Consider the following 17,242-nt stretch of genomic DNA (forward strand, 5'->3'; position numbering starts at 1 on the left):
GGCGATCCAATTGGTTTCCAGCTTTTATTTGCACGTAGGGTTTTGGAAGGGAAGACAGTGGGGTATGTATTTCCCCCCTCCCTAATGCAAGAGCGACACAGAAAAACACTGAAAAACAGGAAAAGAGGGCTGGAAAAGCTCACCACGAGACAGGTGTGGTGCTGGGGCCACCCCCAATTCATGCACAGAGCCTAAATGAATGATGTGCCTGTTTCCCTTCAATATTTATCACTGTGATCCCGAGAGCAGCCTGTGCAGAGGGGCCAGGGTGATGCTGGCGGTGGCACACAGGGCAATGCGTGGGGCTCGATAATTTCCCTTTTCCTTGGTTTTGCTTTCTTGGGAAGCCATGCTAGCAGTCAGCAGTCACGATGCTGGCTCGTCAGCTGCCTAATTTATCGCGTCAGATATCCCGTGCACAACCCTCAGGGCCAAGGGTGCGGGGCGCGCGCTGCTCCCGGTGATGGATGCAGTCCCGCAGCCTTTTAAACCCCGAAGCCGCCGGCCCATCAGCTCCTCCGCTCGCCCGTGTGATGCAGACCATAAATTTTCTCTGGCCGGCTTCTGTCCTGAGGTCAGTAACTGCAGTTTAATTAGCCCCTGTCGAGGATTACGGATGCGTGGCGTGGCTTCGCTCGCTGCCTTCCCGTGCAAGGGAGGAGGCCGGTGCGAGGTGGGGCCATCAGCATCTGCCTGGCCTCGGTGCCTTCAGAGCCAGGAAAACTTGCTCATGAGCAGGCTGAGCTCAAAGTCCATCTCCTCTCTGCACTAACTCGGGTAAGCTGTAACTCCTGTGGTTATAAGGAAGGTGTTTTTCATGCTGAGGGCAGCAAGGCCCTGGTGCAGGCTGCCCCGAGGAGCTGTGGCTGCCCCATCCCTGGCAGTGCCCAAGGCCAGGCTGGATGGGGCTGGGGGCAGCCTGGGCTGGGGGCAGGGGTTGTGCCCATGGCAGGGGCTGGGATTCGATGGGCTGTGAGGTCCCTTCCAGCCCATCGAATTGCCCTCACCCTTTCTGCTCAGGTGAGAAATGTCCAGTGTGATGGAAAAATCCTGAAGGAAGGCTGTCAACCAGAATTTTTCCATGATGTTGACCGAAATGGAAAGCCAGTGGAGGGCTCCTCTTCCTGACACCACCTCCTGAAGCACCCATGACATGCGATGTGTAGCACTGCTGTTGGCTTCCCAAGGCCAGTGGGGATGGAGGGTCTCTAGCCCCTCTCCATGCTTGCCTGCTTGCTTCACTGTGGCCTTCCCAGGTCTGCTGTGGTGGTGTTTGGGCAGAGGTTGGGCTGAGGGAGAGGTGGGAGGAGGCACAGAGGTGCTGGGAGTGGAGGAAGAGTGGAAACGGGGAGTGAGGAGGGAAGAGAGGTGAGCGGTGCCTTCAAAGCGGGTGCTGGGAGCAAATGGAGGCAACTCGGCTTGTTTATAGTGCTAATGCTCTACAAGCTGCTTAGATGAGTGAGGCACTCACTAGGAACATAAATTTGGCTATTAAATAGCTTTGGAGCAAATGAGTGCTCTGTACTGCTCCTTTCCCCTCCATGGAGGGAGTCACCTCCTGTCCCCATCTGTTTTAAGACCCGTCTTTGCCTCGGGACACAGGATATGCAGCTTGGCACCTGCGTGCTTTCAAAATGCCCTTCCAGATGTCCCCAGGCTCCTCGTCACTCCCATCCCTTGATGTCTCCCAGCCTGGCCGCTGCAAGCCTCAGCTGTGGGGACCGACCACAGGTCCCCTCTGACTGCTGCATGCCAGGCTTGGCGCTCGCCACGCGGCACCGTCTGACGCGGGTGCTCTCCAAAACCTTTCATCTCGGTCAAGGAAGGGGAATATTCCCTCCTGTGTCCACCGTGGGGAGGTGGGCTGTGTCCCCCAAATGTGTGCGGGCCGACCGCCAGCCGCTCGCGGATGCAGGGGGAAGGTTTGGGACGAGCACACCCCGTTTTCCTCGTAAAACTCCAAACAAGAGGCTTGGCCTGGTTTAGATTTTAAAAATAACTTGCACATTTGGAAGCTAAAGTTTCAGAAGGGCTCCGAATGGGATAATGGCTTTGATCATGGCAGTCTGAGATCAAGGGAGGGCTTTTTAGGCTTGCTGCATCAGATGGAAAATATATTGTGGTGTCTAGACTTTATCATCCTCGAGCAAGGCTTTTTTCTTTTCTACAGAAAGTCTAATCTAAAGCCCACGTACGCTTGATAGGGCTCCCTTGGAAAGCAGCCTCCTTTGGGGTTTGATTGTGTCCAGAAGCAAGTTGAAAGAGATGGAAATCAGCTTTGGACTTTGAAGGACTTCTGAGGCTCTGGCTTATGGACCCTGCCATTTCTGACAGGGTTCTTGGCACGGGTGGAAGCCGGCGTGGCAGCAGGGGGGAGGTTTGGCTGCAGGAGTGGGATCACCTCCTCCCATGGCACTCAGACCAGCGCCTCCCTCAAACGCCTTAGCTCTGGTTGTGTGATAACCACAAACACGTTGGTGTTCAGAAGGAACCTCAGGGTTTCTTGCCGAAGTGTAGAAAATGTAAGCTTCTCTCTTTTAATTTTCTAAGCATTCTGATCAGAGGCAGAGAAATGATTTCCTAAGGTGCTTGGAATAAACCCAAAAGCCTGCCATAAAGGTGAGGACATCTGGCTACGTGCATCCACCAACTCTTCCCAGATGTCCACGTGGCAATCGGGCTCCATCACGTTGGAAGAAAGGGGAAGTTTTCCTTTGAAACACTGCATTTTCTGCACAAGGGTCTTGGTTGTGTTTTGGCAAGGTTTGTGTTGCCAAAAAAGCCTCTCCAACCATCCTGGTGCGTGCCCCAGCACACCGTCCCGCTGTGCTGAAACACGTCGTGAGCTGCAAACGTAGCCCCGGGCCCTGACAGAGTCACAGCTTAGCTGTGAGAGCTTCAGCTGGAAGTTTTGGAAAACATTTGGAAATGTTTTGGAAAACATTTGAATTGAGGATGTCATGGCTCCACGTCTGGTTGTTTTCCTTTGCTTTTTCTTTGTGAGAGGGGAGAAAACTGCTGTTGTGTTTCTGTTTTTCCTTTCCATCAATTACTCTTTAGACATATTTATTTCCGAGTATGAATCAGAGCAAATGCCAGCCTGTAAACAGTTTGTGGTATAAAATGGCATTGAAATTGGGATGGAAGGGACCTCGAGAGGTTGCCTCGTCCCCACAGCAGGGTCAAATAAATCTGCTCATTGAACTGGAAGGCGATCGTGTTTGTTGGGAGTTGTTTTCTCATAACTTTTTTAAGGAGCAGAGGCAGAAATCTATCAACTTATGCTGTCAGGCTGTGAGAGAGCCCTTCTCAGCTTATTCAAATCATTTGCTGAATGAGTGTTGTTAATGAATGCTGGGTTTGTTCCCAGAGCCACTCAAAGTGATAGTGCAGAGTAACATTTTCTGCCTTGGCGTTTGCCATAATACCACGACTTCCACGGGAAAGGTCTCCTGCGTGGTGCCATCCCTTGCTTCTCCCGATGCCAGGCACAACCAGATCCCAGAAGTACCACTGGGTGCAGAGCAGTTTTTGCTTAGTTTCTTGTGAAGCAGATGTGAGTGTTCAGAATGAAAGCCATTCTCCAGATGGTAAAAGCAACAAGAAAAAATACCAACCCCACCACGACAACACCGGGTAGTTTGGGCTGCCCTGGGCTCGCATCCCCAGCTGGCTGTGATGCCAAACCCGTGGAAATCAATGGCAGCCTCTCCCCTCGACATCTGCAGGCTTTAGATGAAGTTTTCAGTGGTGACAGAGGAGGAGCATCAGGAGAAATCCTTGTCTGCTTTGAGATTGAAAATCAAGCGATGGCTTTCAATTAGTTTCTCATGCATCTTCCTCTGTCCTAGCTTCGTGTCTCGAGTGGTGGATTGAAAAGACAATACCCAAGAGCCCAAGCTTAATCTCTCGCCTTTCAAAGATGCTATAAAGCTCCAGTGGCTCTTTTTTTCCCAGCTTATTGCTTCCAATTTCAGTGAGGAGAGGCTCTGAAAGAGGTTCACCTGTACCCAGCTGCACGCCGGCTCGCTTTCCACCCAGCATTATGTCAGTGTTAATATCCACGTGGCCCAGATGGTGACCGGTTTTCCTTCGTCTCCTACTTTCCCCAACTGGTTTCTAGTAGGTGAAAGCAAAATGTGTCCATCTTTGGCCGTGTGGCAGGCTTGGAGAGCCTATCCCCCGGTCCATCTGTACATTTAAAGTCAAGATGGCAGGCAGCGTTATTGTTTGGCCAAATGTATGCAGAGATATCACGGCTTAGATTTGTTACAGATGGGTTTCTGGATATAGTGGAAGGCATGCTGCCAGCCCGTTTTATATCCGTGTAAAAGTGATTGGCATCCCTATAAATAAAGCTGCTGTGAGGTTATAAATCTAAATATACTTATTCATCAAATTATTTTTACATCTCAAGTAGGTTGCCATCCTGTTCTTTTCATGAGCAAACCATGCTCTTCGCATGTGTGTTATCCACAGCTCCCCAGTAAATTATCAAAAACGCAGCTTTGGAGGCTTTGAATGATTTTTTTCCCCTTGGAAATACATGTGTGAGGACTGTCCATGGGTCCTGTGCTGCAGTGGGATGAAGGAGCTTCTTTGAGACATCTGTGGGAATGAGCTGGTCCCAGAGACTGTTGTAGTCAGAGGTCCAGAAGTGGAAATGGCTGTAAATATGGTAATGTCAGCTTTTTCTCTTTTGGCTCACAAGTGGGTATGACATTGTAGGGGTGTTTAAGCCCTATGACAAAATAAATACTGTTTGTGTGGTTCATTGGTGCTAGGAAGGAGTCCCCACTCGCATCTCCACCTCGTCCTTGGCTGGGGAGTCCGGCAAAATCTTTCTTCCATCAGTGCCATGGGCTGGGCTGCATGGGAACACAGCACATCCAACCTTCCCCACTGTCACCATGGCTGCAGGAGCATGGGAAAAAGCCCCCCAGATTTGCTCTGGGTGCTGCCGTGAGCTGGAGGAGGTAGTGAGGAGCAGAGTCGAAGGTCCAGCCCTCACCACCATCCATCTTGGTCACTGAAAAGGCTTGTGAAAATGCTCTAAGCTGCAACCTTCGGTTCCTTTGTGTTTGTTTTTCTTCTTTCAAAGCATTTGAATATTCAGTCGGTAAGTTATGAAGCACAGAGCACATGTGCCTGAGAGGCAGAATATCAGCTGCCTCACTTTGCACGGTAATAAAGTGCATCATTTAAAATTAACCTATGGTTTTAGTGTAGTTTCCTAATGAAAGGAAGCCTTAAAGTCGATCAGTACATCTGCTCCTCCCCCCCCACTGACAATTCATGAAGTCCATCGTTGGGTTTTTTGCTTCCAGATTGATTTTCATCTCCAATATGTGGAGCTGCTACAAGGTTTGTCAAAACAGGGATCGGGCCAGAAGGGTGTTGCGGAGGTTTTTATTAAGGGAAGGGATGCAATGAAAACTCAGTCTGTACTGGCCGCCAGGGAACACACACAAATGTTATGAACATCCAAGCCATAAAGAGTGCTTTTAGTTGGATTTACCACGTTACAGGACACCGGAGGGCCCACGCTGCAGGACTGCACAGACACGTAGGTGTTGCAGGGGGGATGTTTGCCCGTGTGGGTTCTCTGATGCCTAATAAACATAAGTTCATCTTGCAGCCTTAATATAAATGTACTGTATGTTGCTTGGGCTCGCAGACACAAGCCTCCTCTGTGTTAGTTCTGGTATTCATGGTGCTGCTTCCCCCACCAGGTGTGGTTTCCTTAGCGTTGCAGAGTCAATGCAGGCTTGTAGTGACTTTAGAGGCCGGTAACAATATTTGCATTTCTCGACCCGTTTGCTGGAGCTGGTCACAGGTTTGTGTGCCATTTGTCATAGCAGGCAGAGCAGCTGTTGGCAGGAGAGCTTTTTAATACATGCAGTGTTGGACAGATTCACAAAGGATGCTGCGTGTCCTGCATCCCCATTACCTGTGACGCCGTGGAGGCAGGGGAGGACAAGCTGCTTATACTTGGTGTCTTGAAGGTGGAAGTTGTATGACAATGTTGAAAACAAGTGTTGAAAACCTTGCCATCTTCCATCGCTGGAAGGCTTAGCATGGCTGATGAGCAGCAGATGGAGAGGAAGACCCGTGAAGCTTGAGTCCTGTGTCCCAGGGTTGCTTCTGGTGCGTGTCATGGCCACACGGTGTAGGTGAGAGGTTGGGGTGTTGGCTGTGTCCTTGCAGTAGCAGGGATGGCATACAGCTTGGACAGCCCGGCTGGATGCAGATTTGGAAGTTAAATGAACCTCCTTCTTGGTTCAGGTAAGGGCAGAGAAGATGTTGGTCAGCCCTTTTGCACGACTGCTGCCAGCAAACAAGGAGATGGTGGCTTTTGGGAATGCCATCCCCATGGTCCCTGCATCCTGCTGCAGGCCCTGATGCAGCAGGGGAACCCCTTCTTCCCCAAACCAGCAAATGGCTCCATGTTGGCACGTCTAACCCAGGCTGTGGCAGCCCTGACATGGGTGCCCAGAGCAGCCATAAGGTGCTTTGGTAGCCTGGAAGCCACATTGTGACTGGCTCACTGCTTCTGGGAGCCATCTGCCAGCTGCTGGGTCCTGTGTGGGCGTGTGAGAGAGCCTTGCATCACCTTACATCCCACAGGGAAAAGGGAGAGACCCTCAAAGCCCAGCCACCTGCACCCCTGCAGGGATGCCACAGGGTGTGAGCAGGAATCAGTGCTCACTGTGGTGTTGGTGAGCCGCCAAATGTTTGCTTATCTGCCTGGTTTTTACTGGTAGGTGTCAATACTTTGTTCCACACCTGGGTTTTGCTCTCTGCTTTCCACCACAGCTTGAATTCTTTGCAGTGTTGTTTTGGTTTGTTTCATTTCGTACTTCATTTTCCTAAATAAGAACACAGCCCGTGGTCTGGAGCCCAAGCTAAACCCACCTATTATGCATTACCCGATTAGATGCCGTGGTAATAAGCATTTGAATCTAAAGGTAGATTAGGCAGGGAGCAGTCTCAGGCTGGATTTGCATAGCATTCATTCCTCATCCATGTGACGTGTCCTTAAGACTATTGAAATCTAATAAGGAGTTGGTGGTGTGCTTTGGGTGCTCCTCTTGGGGCAGGGGTTGGTCCCCCCACGAGGCACTCTGCAAAAATTGCCTGTGATTGCCTGGAAGATGCTATTTCTGCCTCCTGATGCTGCTCTTACAGCTCGTGTTGCAGTTGATGGGGACAGGCAGCTCTTGCCAACTCTAAAAACCTGACTAATGGGATTTTGAAAGATTTTGTCTTTAGAGGCAGTTATTTCAGGGTGTGCTGGCTTGCTGTGGCAATCTCTGGCTGTAGCAGAGTGAATCTGGAGTTTGGGTGCCTAAATCCAATGGGCAGCTTCTTCAAGCTCTCATGGTGATGTTACAGCTCTCGTGCTAGAAAACACTGTGAAGATTTATTATTCAAAAGCCATTTAATTTACTTCCCCTGTGGACTGACACGAGGTAGTGGCTGAGCTCAGGGTAATTCTCTCTCTGAGGTGTGCCATTAGGGTTTGGGGCATCCAAACTGCAGTGTAAAATCGGTGAAGTGGGCTGCCGAGGCTGAACACAGAGGAAAACATTGAAGTGGAGGTAAATATAAGCCTGTTTTGCAGCAGAGGGGTGGACGGAGGCTCTCTGGGCCTTCCCAGCTGGTGCTAGGCCGAGCAGAGAGCAGCAGCACCCAGCCAGGCCCCGTGGTGACCTCCTTCTTCTGGCCAAGTGTCAAAAACGTTACCTGAGGGTACCTGAGCAGAGATGGTGCCGCTCTGTTACAGCCCCTGAGCCAGCAAGCAGTGACTCCGCTCGCTTTGCTGGGCCTTTTTGTTATTAGGGCTGTAAATTGTGGTGTGAGCCAGGCGAACGCAGCAAATGGCCGGCTCCTGACCCTTGTGACGTGGGCATGGTGAAGCTCAGATCAAGGAATAAAGGTTTGTTTGATGGGTTTCAAGCTTGGTTAGACCTGCTGGGCCCTGCTTCGTCATGAGTGGTGTTGTGTGGGCTGTAATAAAAGATCTGGTGAGCCAGTGAATGGAAAAAAGCAGCTGGGGAGACCCTTTTTCACTGGAGAGCTGGGTAGACCTGATGTCAGTCAACAGATTGCCCCAAAGCCAGGAATCCTTTCTGAATTTTGAAGCAACGTCCCCAGGCTCCTGGTCACCACTGGTACCATGAAGCCTTACCCAGGGGACAGGTGTAGGGACTTCTACAATACCTCTCCACCACCAGGATGTGGAAGCCCTCAAAGAAGCTTCTTTGGCTTTGGGTTGCGAGTTATCTGGCCTGGTGTCAATGAGGAGAAGGGTTTTTGCTTTGCTGGCCGGAGTTGTGGACTCCAACCCTAAGCGAGAAGGCATCGGCAACATGGTTTGAAGATGTGTGAGGATGAGCAGAGTGGGGGTGTTGCACCACGGGGCATCTCTGCAGAGCTGAAGAGGCATTTGCCCAGGCAGGGTGATGGATGAGGGCAGACTGTGATGCTGTGTCGTTTGAGAACTTGGTGATATTGTGGCTTTCTGAGCTTGGGCTTGTGCCTGTGGTGGCGGCTGGAAAGGTTTCTCTGCTCTCATGCGGTGTCTGAAATGGTGCTGGTCTCAAGAAGGGAACACTGAGTCTTCTATCTCCAAAAGATGAGTTTAAATTAAAAGCTTCAAGCACAGTTATATTCTCTCAGGGTGTCTGAGCTTCATAGGGGTACCCTTGGGTCACTTTTTCAAGCATCTCTTCACAGTTATGAGGCTGTTTGTTTTCCAGATTTAATGAACAGGGAGATTGCTGTGTAAATATCTACAGGAGTGAGTACTTTTGTATTGCAATTTGTGGCGAGTGCAACGTGAAAACCTGCAAAAACAGTAATAATAAGAATAGTACAAAATTCTGTACATAGCCTTGGCAGGGAGGTGGCTGCTGTCATTGCAATCTTGCACCTTCACGGGGGGGTTCCTTACTGGAAGTGTTTGCTTATGAAGAGAGGAGGCTTGGGTTTTAAACAGCATCATTGCATCAAAGAAGCTACAGAGATGAGGCCGACAGGATGCCTGAAGCATTAGCAGCGCTGCAGATGCCCCATTTGGACTTGAATGGGGTAAAAACAGATTTGGCTAAATCAGTGCACAAAAACCCGAAGCCTGTGCACATACTCAGTGTGTTTAAATTTGGTTTATATTGATGCTGCTGATGCTGATACTTTCCTGGATTAAGCATTAAAATGGCCAGTATTGATTTTTAAATGCGTCCCCTTGGGATTTCCACCGGACAGACGTTCCCCTCGGGATGCTCTGCACAGGCAGGGCCATCACCCTGTCCATCCCTAGAGGCAGATAGGTTGGCTGGGTTCGGAGTGAGCCCTTGCTCTCTGCAGTCGGTGAGAGGAGGGTAGTTAGGCAATTAAAACACTGTGCCTTGATTAAGCTGGCTCCTCTGAATTATAAGGAGATGGGCTTGAGCTCTGATGGGAAGCCTACATCCCTCCTATTCAAAGCGGAGGTTTTGCTGTAATCTAGATTGTATTGCATAAAAAATTCAATCAAGCCTTCCAATTAGACTTGCCTGCTGGTTTTGCCTGCTTTTTTTATTTTCCTTTTTTAAATGTCTAAATGCAAGCAGCCTTTTAGTGTAATGTGATAAAAATTGCTGCTTTTAGCAACCCGGTTAGGAGCAGACGTAGCGCTGGAGCCCTTCTCATCTCCCCGAGCCATGTCTGTGCAGTTGTGCAGCATCACGTCGTGTCTGATGCGAGCTCACGTATATTATTTTTCAGTGCTCATCTGCTGGAGCAGTGGGAGGTATTAGTGCCGTGCTGCAAGGAGAGTTGCCAGTGGGGAATTTCTGCTCTCAGCCATTTTTATCAAAGAATTCTCGACCCCAAATTCATACTTCAGGGGGAAAAATCACTCTGGATTAATGTCAGTGTTTTAAAATCTTTAAAGGGAAATACGCATTTCACATGGCTTGTGGCATGTAGGGCAATTGATGGATCTAATGAATCTGTTTGGCTGGCTTTGGGCACTCTCTGGACCAGAAGTTTAATGAACTGCTCGGAGATCTACCTGCCCATCAGGGTCCCTTTCAGTAAGGTCTCTTGTTTGTACCAGCTTCAACCCACATTCATTTTAAAAGCACAAAAGCCAGCTCGCTGCACACAGCAAGTTGCATAAAAACCAGCAGCTCTAGAAGCCTCACCTTAAGCATGGATAATCCCCAAATCCCCAAACATGACCCAAAATTGGCCAGCGGGGACTTGGCCGGTGGCTCCTCGATTCCTTTGCCGTGGTGCTGGCCCCAGACGTTGCTGAGCTGCTGTACTGCAGGCAGGCGTTTGCTGCTGAACGGCTTCAAAAATCCCGTGTGTGGTGCCAAATTAATTAAGAGGCTTAAGAGAGGAAAAACCTGCCTTCCTTCCCCCGTTTTACAGCGGGAGAGCCCGTCTCACCCCGGGGATTACCGCTGAAATGGGGAGCAGTGAAATGGAAAGTTCAGCAGAGAGGCTTTGCATACGATATATCAAAGTCAGAGCCCAAATATTCATTGGAAGAACAGGGCTTGAGGGGGGAGAAGGGAAGGAAAAAAAGGAATTAAAATAAAGCAAGGCTTTTATTGAACTATTGTTCTCCAGGAAAAGGCTAATTGGCAAACAAATATCCTCCAACAGTGGGAAATGCAGCTCCTCTCTCCCCACTTGCCAGGCTGTTCAGCTTTTATTGACAAAAGCTTTGCATCATCAAAGTAAGTGCTTGGAGCCCGCGGTGATCTCAAAAACGCACAGACTTAGATCCACATCCTTTGGGGGTAAACAGAGAAATACTGAGATGGGAGCTCCTCTTCTGGGGGCTGGCTGGCTGGAAAGTGGTTCTGCTGTGTCGGGAGCTTTCTGGTCACCGTGATATGCTGGTGTGGGCTTCACATCTCATGTTATCAGCCCCACGGAGGTGTTTTTTTTAGCTTAGTGAAAGTGTTTTACCTCAAATTTGGGCAAAACCAGGGAAGGAGATGGAGCGGGGCTGGATGTCAGCTTGTGACAGCGCTGGGTGCTGAGGATGGAGGTGGGATGAGGCAGCAGCAGGACCTCCTGTTGTTCTGGGATGCTCAATGGAGCTGTCACATCCCTCTGAGCTGGCTGTGGCATGTTGTGGTGTAATAAGGGAGTTGAAATATATTTATTCCTCCCGCCACCTGCTTTTATGTTTGCTTCAGCAAAAGAAGGACCAGAGGTCTGCCCGTCTGCTGGAAAAAGGCACACGTGCAGTTTGTGAATTGGGTCGCCTAGCATCCTAGTGAGTATTGGGAAATACATATATATTTATATAGGCTCCCAAACTGGGTCTTGTTGGGGGTTACACGCCTGTTGTCCTTGTTTCTGAAATAAATGGCATTTGCCCATGTTTGTGTATCTGATGGAGCTCCAGTTGGAAGTGGTCTGTGGCCATTCAGAGGATCTGGTGCTGAGCTCACCCCCGGTTACGTTTACCCTTTTAATGGCAAACTTGTGACCTCTTTTGGTGTTGCCGCGCCGCCCGCTGTCTGGCTGTCTGGGATACTTCCATCAAGGTTTGTTTTTAATCCTCGAAAACTAAACAAAGTTTTGCTCCAGCAGCATTTTCCCTAGCTGGACGCATCTGTGCGTTGAGCAGCATCAATCCCTGCAGCCACGATGGGGCTGTGTGGGCACCCCTGCAAGCATCCTCTCCTTGCACCCAACCTCTCCAAAACTCCCATGCCCAAGACAGGGATGTTCCCACAGCATCCAGACCCTTATCTGTATTTCTGCTGGGCTGCCAAAGCAGGCGGTGCTTTTCCTTCAGTTGGAGAGCTTTAAGGCAGATCGTGTCTCGCCCTGCTGTGTGCTTTTCCCCAGAAAAGCTGATTGTGGAGCCCCCGGTGTGTGTGCTTCTGGGCTGGGCGCTCCATCCTCGCTCGCTTGCAGCAGAAGCGACTGGAGCTGTGCCGTGATGCTGCCAGGCAAACGCTCGCATGGAAGCTCAAGTGGAAGCTGCTGCTCTTTTCTCTGAACAGCGTCGTCAAGTAGTGTGCAGGCAGAAAAAAAATAAGCAGGCTTTTCTTGGCGTATTACAAATCTGTGAAACAGGTCACCCATCCCTTCCCTGCCCCTGAACATATAGCTGCGTGCTGGCTCGGTGAATAAACTGGTTTAATTTTTCATGCTGCAATCTGAATTTCACCATCAAGTCCCCGAAATGCCTCTGCGAGCTCATTTGGATGGGAGCAGAGTAAAATGTCTTCTTGCGAGGCAGCAGGCCCAGATGTACGCTCTGTTTTTTGATGAATGCCACAATAAAAGGAAAGAATACAGAAGGCAGTAAACACGTTTTATGCGAGTGCTGTTTTTTTTTTTTTTTTTTGTAGTGCTGGCAGATGGGACACACAGGGACCAGGCTGGGAGCCTGCAACTGCAGCCGGCTCCTGCCAAAGTCAGAGGCGGCGTGCAGCTATCATGCTGGTATTGTGCAGCAGGAGCGAAATTCGGAGCTGCAACCCCCTCTTTTTTTTTTTGGGTCGTGGAGTCCAGCAGGATCTCTGGAAAGAGGGAGGAGGATCTGGGATAATTTAGGATTTGGCATATAAATGTAAATCCGCGAAACTGAAGAATTTGAGATTTGCTTATGCTGGGAATTGCAGCTCTTGTGATTTCACGATGAGTCAGGCTCCTTCTGGCAGCCGATTTTCCCCGACAGCAGCAAGGCCACGTCCAGGTGTGCCTACAAGGCACTCGGAAGCCCCTTTCTGCTCCCAGAGGTGTAGCACTGGCAGCACGGGAGGGCTCCCGAGCTCTGTCTCATGGGAGGATCCAGGAAGGAAAGCCAGTCATCAAATGCTTCAAGGCTTTGGGGCCAAATGCTTTGTGGCTTTAATTTTTTTTTTTTCCCCTACACCATCAAACCAGCTCCTGCCGATGCGCACGTATTTTACCCAAACACAAACATTCCTCTCCTATGCAGTCTGCGGGTGAAAACGGCGCCGTGTCTGAGAAAGGGGTCTGAGGAAAACGCGCGTGGGAGTTTGTGGCCAAAAAGTCAGCCTGGCTGCTTTTAATAGAAACCACCCGGGCGGCGCTGGGCTGCGTGCTGGAGGTGCTGGGGATGGGCTCCAGTCCTCCGGGCTGCCCGGTGGGAGGGGAGGAGGCTCCCACCGATGCGATCCTCTTTCTTAGCTGCTCACCCAGGGAGGGGATTGCTTCCCGAGTTTAAAAACAATGCTGATAAATAAATAATAACGCTTGTGCTGCCTGATCAGATGGGCACAGCCTCACACGCACGTTTCACAGGGTTTGATATCAACACCCAGCGGGTCGAATTATTGAGCAGAGCCACGCAGGGTGCCGGCTTTCTGGGGTGTGTAAGGTGGAAAATCAGAACTCGTTTTTGGCGTTTCTCGGTGCTGTTGGTGCTCAGGGGGGGTCTTGCAACATCACCCACGGAAGCAGAGCCTTTCCCAGCCACCGTCAGCAAGCGAGGCCGCTGGGCAGTGATAGGGGATTGTCAGAAAATGCCCATCAGGCAGGAGCACCCTGCGCCACCCGAAACTCCAGGGTGGGGGCAGACATTTGGCGAGGTGAGAGATGCTGAAATGGGCCAGGGCTCGGCGGAACCGGCCAGCGAGCGTCACCAGAAAGAGTTTCACCTTGTGAAACGCGCTGAAATACAGCTCCCGGTTGGGAAAGAGCTCACTCGGGATCTTGTCTCCTCGTTTGGGGAGGGGATGGGAAAGGAGCCAGAAAAGCAGCGAGCTGCTATTCATATTTGATGATTTAGCTCCTAGCTGCCGCGTGGGTTTGGGGGCGGGTGCGAAGAGGAGCGCGCACCCTCCTTTGCATGCGTTTGTGCCCTTGCTGGGTATTTTGGTGCTGCCGACCGCAGAGCTGCAGTGCCGGTGCTGGCTTCAAACCAGCTCGCTGGGGCATCGGTGGCGGGCAGGCTCCGGCAGCACCTCGCTCCATGCGGGCTGATCGAGCTTGCCAAGGAGGCTGCTGAATATGCAAACTGTAATTGCCGTGCTCCTCTCCTTAAAGCGAAGGCGGAAGCAACACCGGGGCCCAATTTTCTCCTAATGACTGATTTCATGGGAGCACTGCTGAAGGCGATGCTGGGGTGTTGTGAGGCACGGGGGGGGACCTGAAACAGCAGCACGCTCCGGTCGGTCACGGTGGCACTCGTGTCAGGGTCCCAAACGTGGGCTTCAGGGAGCTGTGGGAACGTGAACGCGTCCCACCCCGGCTTTGTTGCTGCCTCTCTGGCAGCCGTGGCTGCTGCTGTTGTTTTGGGTGGGTGCCCTATTTCCAGAGGAGCATCGCCTGCCCGCACCCACCTTCATCTCTGGTTTATGGCTGTTTGGCAAAGCAGGGAGCGGTCGCGAGGAGCGCTTGGATCAGCCTTTTACACCTCTTTTAAAAGAAGCTGTGCAACAGCCAGCCCAACAGCAAGGGCAGGAGGGGATGGTGCTGGGATTAAAACACCTCCCTGCCGCTTGGCACCGCGATCACACCGCGCAGCAGGAGTTGCAGAGCCACCGGCAAGGTCACCGCTGGAGTTTCGGAGGAGGAGGGCTGGGATCCCGCCTGCTTCGGTCACAGCCAGGGCTGTGTCCTGCTGCCTCGCCTGCCCTGAGCTGTTATCACGGTCCAAACTCCGTCGTGACGTTTGTGCAGGGTTTTGGCACGCTTCGCAAGGACGAGGTGCCAGCCTCCAGGAAGCGCCCTGCCCTGGAGTCAGCCAGTCCTTCACAGATGTGGCTCCTGAGCAGCCTGCACGAGCAGAAAACAGCACGGGACGGGTGGAAGCCGTCCCCTTACCTGCCCTGTCACCTTGGTGTGCAGCCAAGGCATCCCCCTGCCCACCTGGAAGGAGCCAGCTACAGACCCCAGGGCAGCTTCTGGAGCTCAGAGACCCCCATCTCCTTACCAGAGGTGTGGGAGAAGAGGTGACCAAGTAACAGGGGTACCACAAGCCAAGGAGAGATGCTCCTGAACTCATTTTTTACTGGGTGGCGTAGAGACCCCAAAGACCAGATCCCTATTGCCATCACTGCTTTACGACCCCACAGCCAAAAGCTGTCTTCGTTTCAAGAAAAAAAGTCGCTGCTTGGAACACGTCGCTGTGTCAGAGCAAACGTTCTCCTTTTGTCCAGTGTCAGCTCCAAATTTAGCAAATGCTCTTGGCAGCCGTTCCCTTGCAGAGTGTCGGGGTTTCACCCAAGTCATACATGAAGGATTTTCTCCTCCTATACCTGCCGAAGGCTCAGACACCTCCCAAGCTCCACTCCTGTCCTGGGGCACATGTTGCCTCCTGCTCCCCAGCCCCATGATTTTTATGAACTGACCCCACAGACAGCTTCTATTTTTCCCCACCCAGGAAATGGACAGAACTTGAATAAATCTCGTGGAAAGGGGCAGTGTCTTGTGGTGCCAGCCAAAGGGGTTGCCACAGGTACCCCGTTACCTGCCACCAGTGCCTGTGGCTGGGGGAGAGTGGCACGGTTCCCTCATCTGGTTGCTGGAGTGATTCGTTAGCTCAGAGAAGACAAATTCCCTTTATCTCCTCCAGCTTGCCAAAAGCAAATCTCTTGTAATTAATTAGGATCTGTCCGTATCGTTCCCAAACATCATCTGGCCTCCCCTGGGGAGCAAAACCAGCCGTGGGGATGTGATGGAGCGAGCAGGCAGCAGGAATGCAGCGAGTGGGTCCCACAGGGGGCACGAGCTTGCAGAAAAGCAGCTTCAGCCCGAGCTGACAGCCGTCAGTCGTGCAAGATCCTGGGCAAAACCGATCTTTGTGAGCCCTCGGGGAGCTGGGGCGATCCCCATCAATTGCACAAAAGCAGTAGAAATCAGGCTCATCCTTTACAAACCCGCACAAGTGCCCACCTGAGGCAGGTCAGCAGGGATGACCTTGGCCCAAGGCAGTGCACAAGAGCCAGGCAGCACGACTGGTCTCCATCAGCATTCTCCTCTCCCAGCCTTTCCTGGCCGAGCTCGTCCTGTGCACATTTCTACCTGTTTCTGGAAAATCAGAGCAGTTTTAGAAACCACTCAGCCCCATCGGTCCTGTCTGGGGATTTGGGGTTTGGCGAGAAGTTCCCTCGATGACCCTTCCCAGCCTATCTTCCCCGGCTCTGTACATACAGGGGCAATTAAATTTAATTTATTCTGGCCTGCTCAGTAGTAAAGGCCAGAAGGCAGCATTAGATCACAATCTGACTTGAATTTATTGATGTAATTAGTGCTCAAACGTATAGATGGGAGGTGGGAGCAGGCTGTTTAACAAGCGGGGCCGCATGGAACTGGTTCCTTTCCCTTTCCTTACTGCAAGCCACTGGGCTGCGAGAAACTGTCATTTCTTCTCTCCTCGAATAACCCATTTCTGCAGAATTTACAGGGAAAAGAGGAGGCTGTGTATCTGGACTGTATTCTGAGGCAATCTGCGCTGTCTGCAGCGCTCCCGCCGACCTGCCAGGAAGCAGTTTTGATTTTTATCCATCGCGGTAATGAATATTCATCAGTGTTCTCGAGGTTTCGTGCTATTTGCCTGGTAGCTAACATATTCTTTCCCCAACCATTTTTAGCCTTTGTTGCTAATAACCCACAGCCCACTCAGCCTGCGTTACAGGGCGTTCTTTTTTTTCTTTTAATTGTTTCGGGATGAAAATGAGGAACCTCAATAGCTCCAGAGCTGGAAGCGGCTCAGAAATACCTCGCCTTGGTTACTACACCACTGTCTGCTTTAGATCCCGAAATAAAACCTTGCCTTTTGGTCATTCAAGCTCCTCATAAAACACCAACAGGAGGGGGTGTCCCTGAGGAGCAGGTGTCCTCCTGATAAAAGCTTTCTGTGCATTTTTGCAAGCCCAAATTGGAGCTTGTTGGCAGCAGCAAGTTGCAAGGAGGTTGACGTGGTGCTGAAAAGGCGCTGGAAAATGCCCTGTGGAAGAGGAGGACGGGTCGGTTTGGTCCAGCCCACGAAGCACCCTGGCTGCAGGAGCAGGATTGTACCCTGATTCGGTAGGAAGACCAAGTAACGAAGCTTTTCACAGATAATCATGTGTGAGTTGGGACCAAGCTCCCATGCAAGGCACAAACAGCCATGCAGCCACCTCCCTGCCTTCATTTCCCTCTGTGCTGTGCTCCTGCAGGACCCAAACCTGCAGGGCATTTTTTATTTTCTCACTGTTGGAGAAAACATCTCCGTAGTTCTTTGTTTCCCTCCTTCCCCCTAGGAAAGAAA

General features: G+C 51.2%; 1 protein-coding gene across 5 annotated transcripts in view; it reads left to right on the forward strand.

Moving 5' to 3' along the window:
* Positions 1 to 17,242, forward strand: part of DAAM1 (dishevelled associated activator of morphogenesis 1) — an 84,017-nt gene that overhangs the window by 13,879 nt on the left and 52,896 nt on the right. The window contains exon 1 of one of the 5 annotated variants that reach the window (XM_068682443.1): positions 17,001 to 17,019. The exons of the other annotated variants lie outside the window; for them this stretch is intronic. The gene's annotated coding sequence lies outside the window, so the exon portion shown is untranslated. Of the gene's footprint in view, positions 1 to 17,000; positions 17,020 to 17,242 lie in introns of those variants that run through there. 5 annotated transcript variants of the gene reach the window in all.

The sequence above is a fragment of the Anas acuta genome, chromosome 5, assembly GCF_963932015.1.
Source record: "Anas acuta chromosome 5, bAnaAcu1.1, whole genome shotgun sequence".
Taxonomy (NCBI): Eukaryota; Metazoa; Chordata; class Aves; order Anseriformes; family Anatidae; genus Anas; species Anas acuta.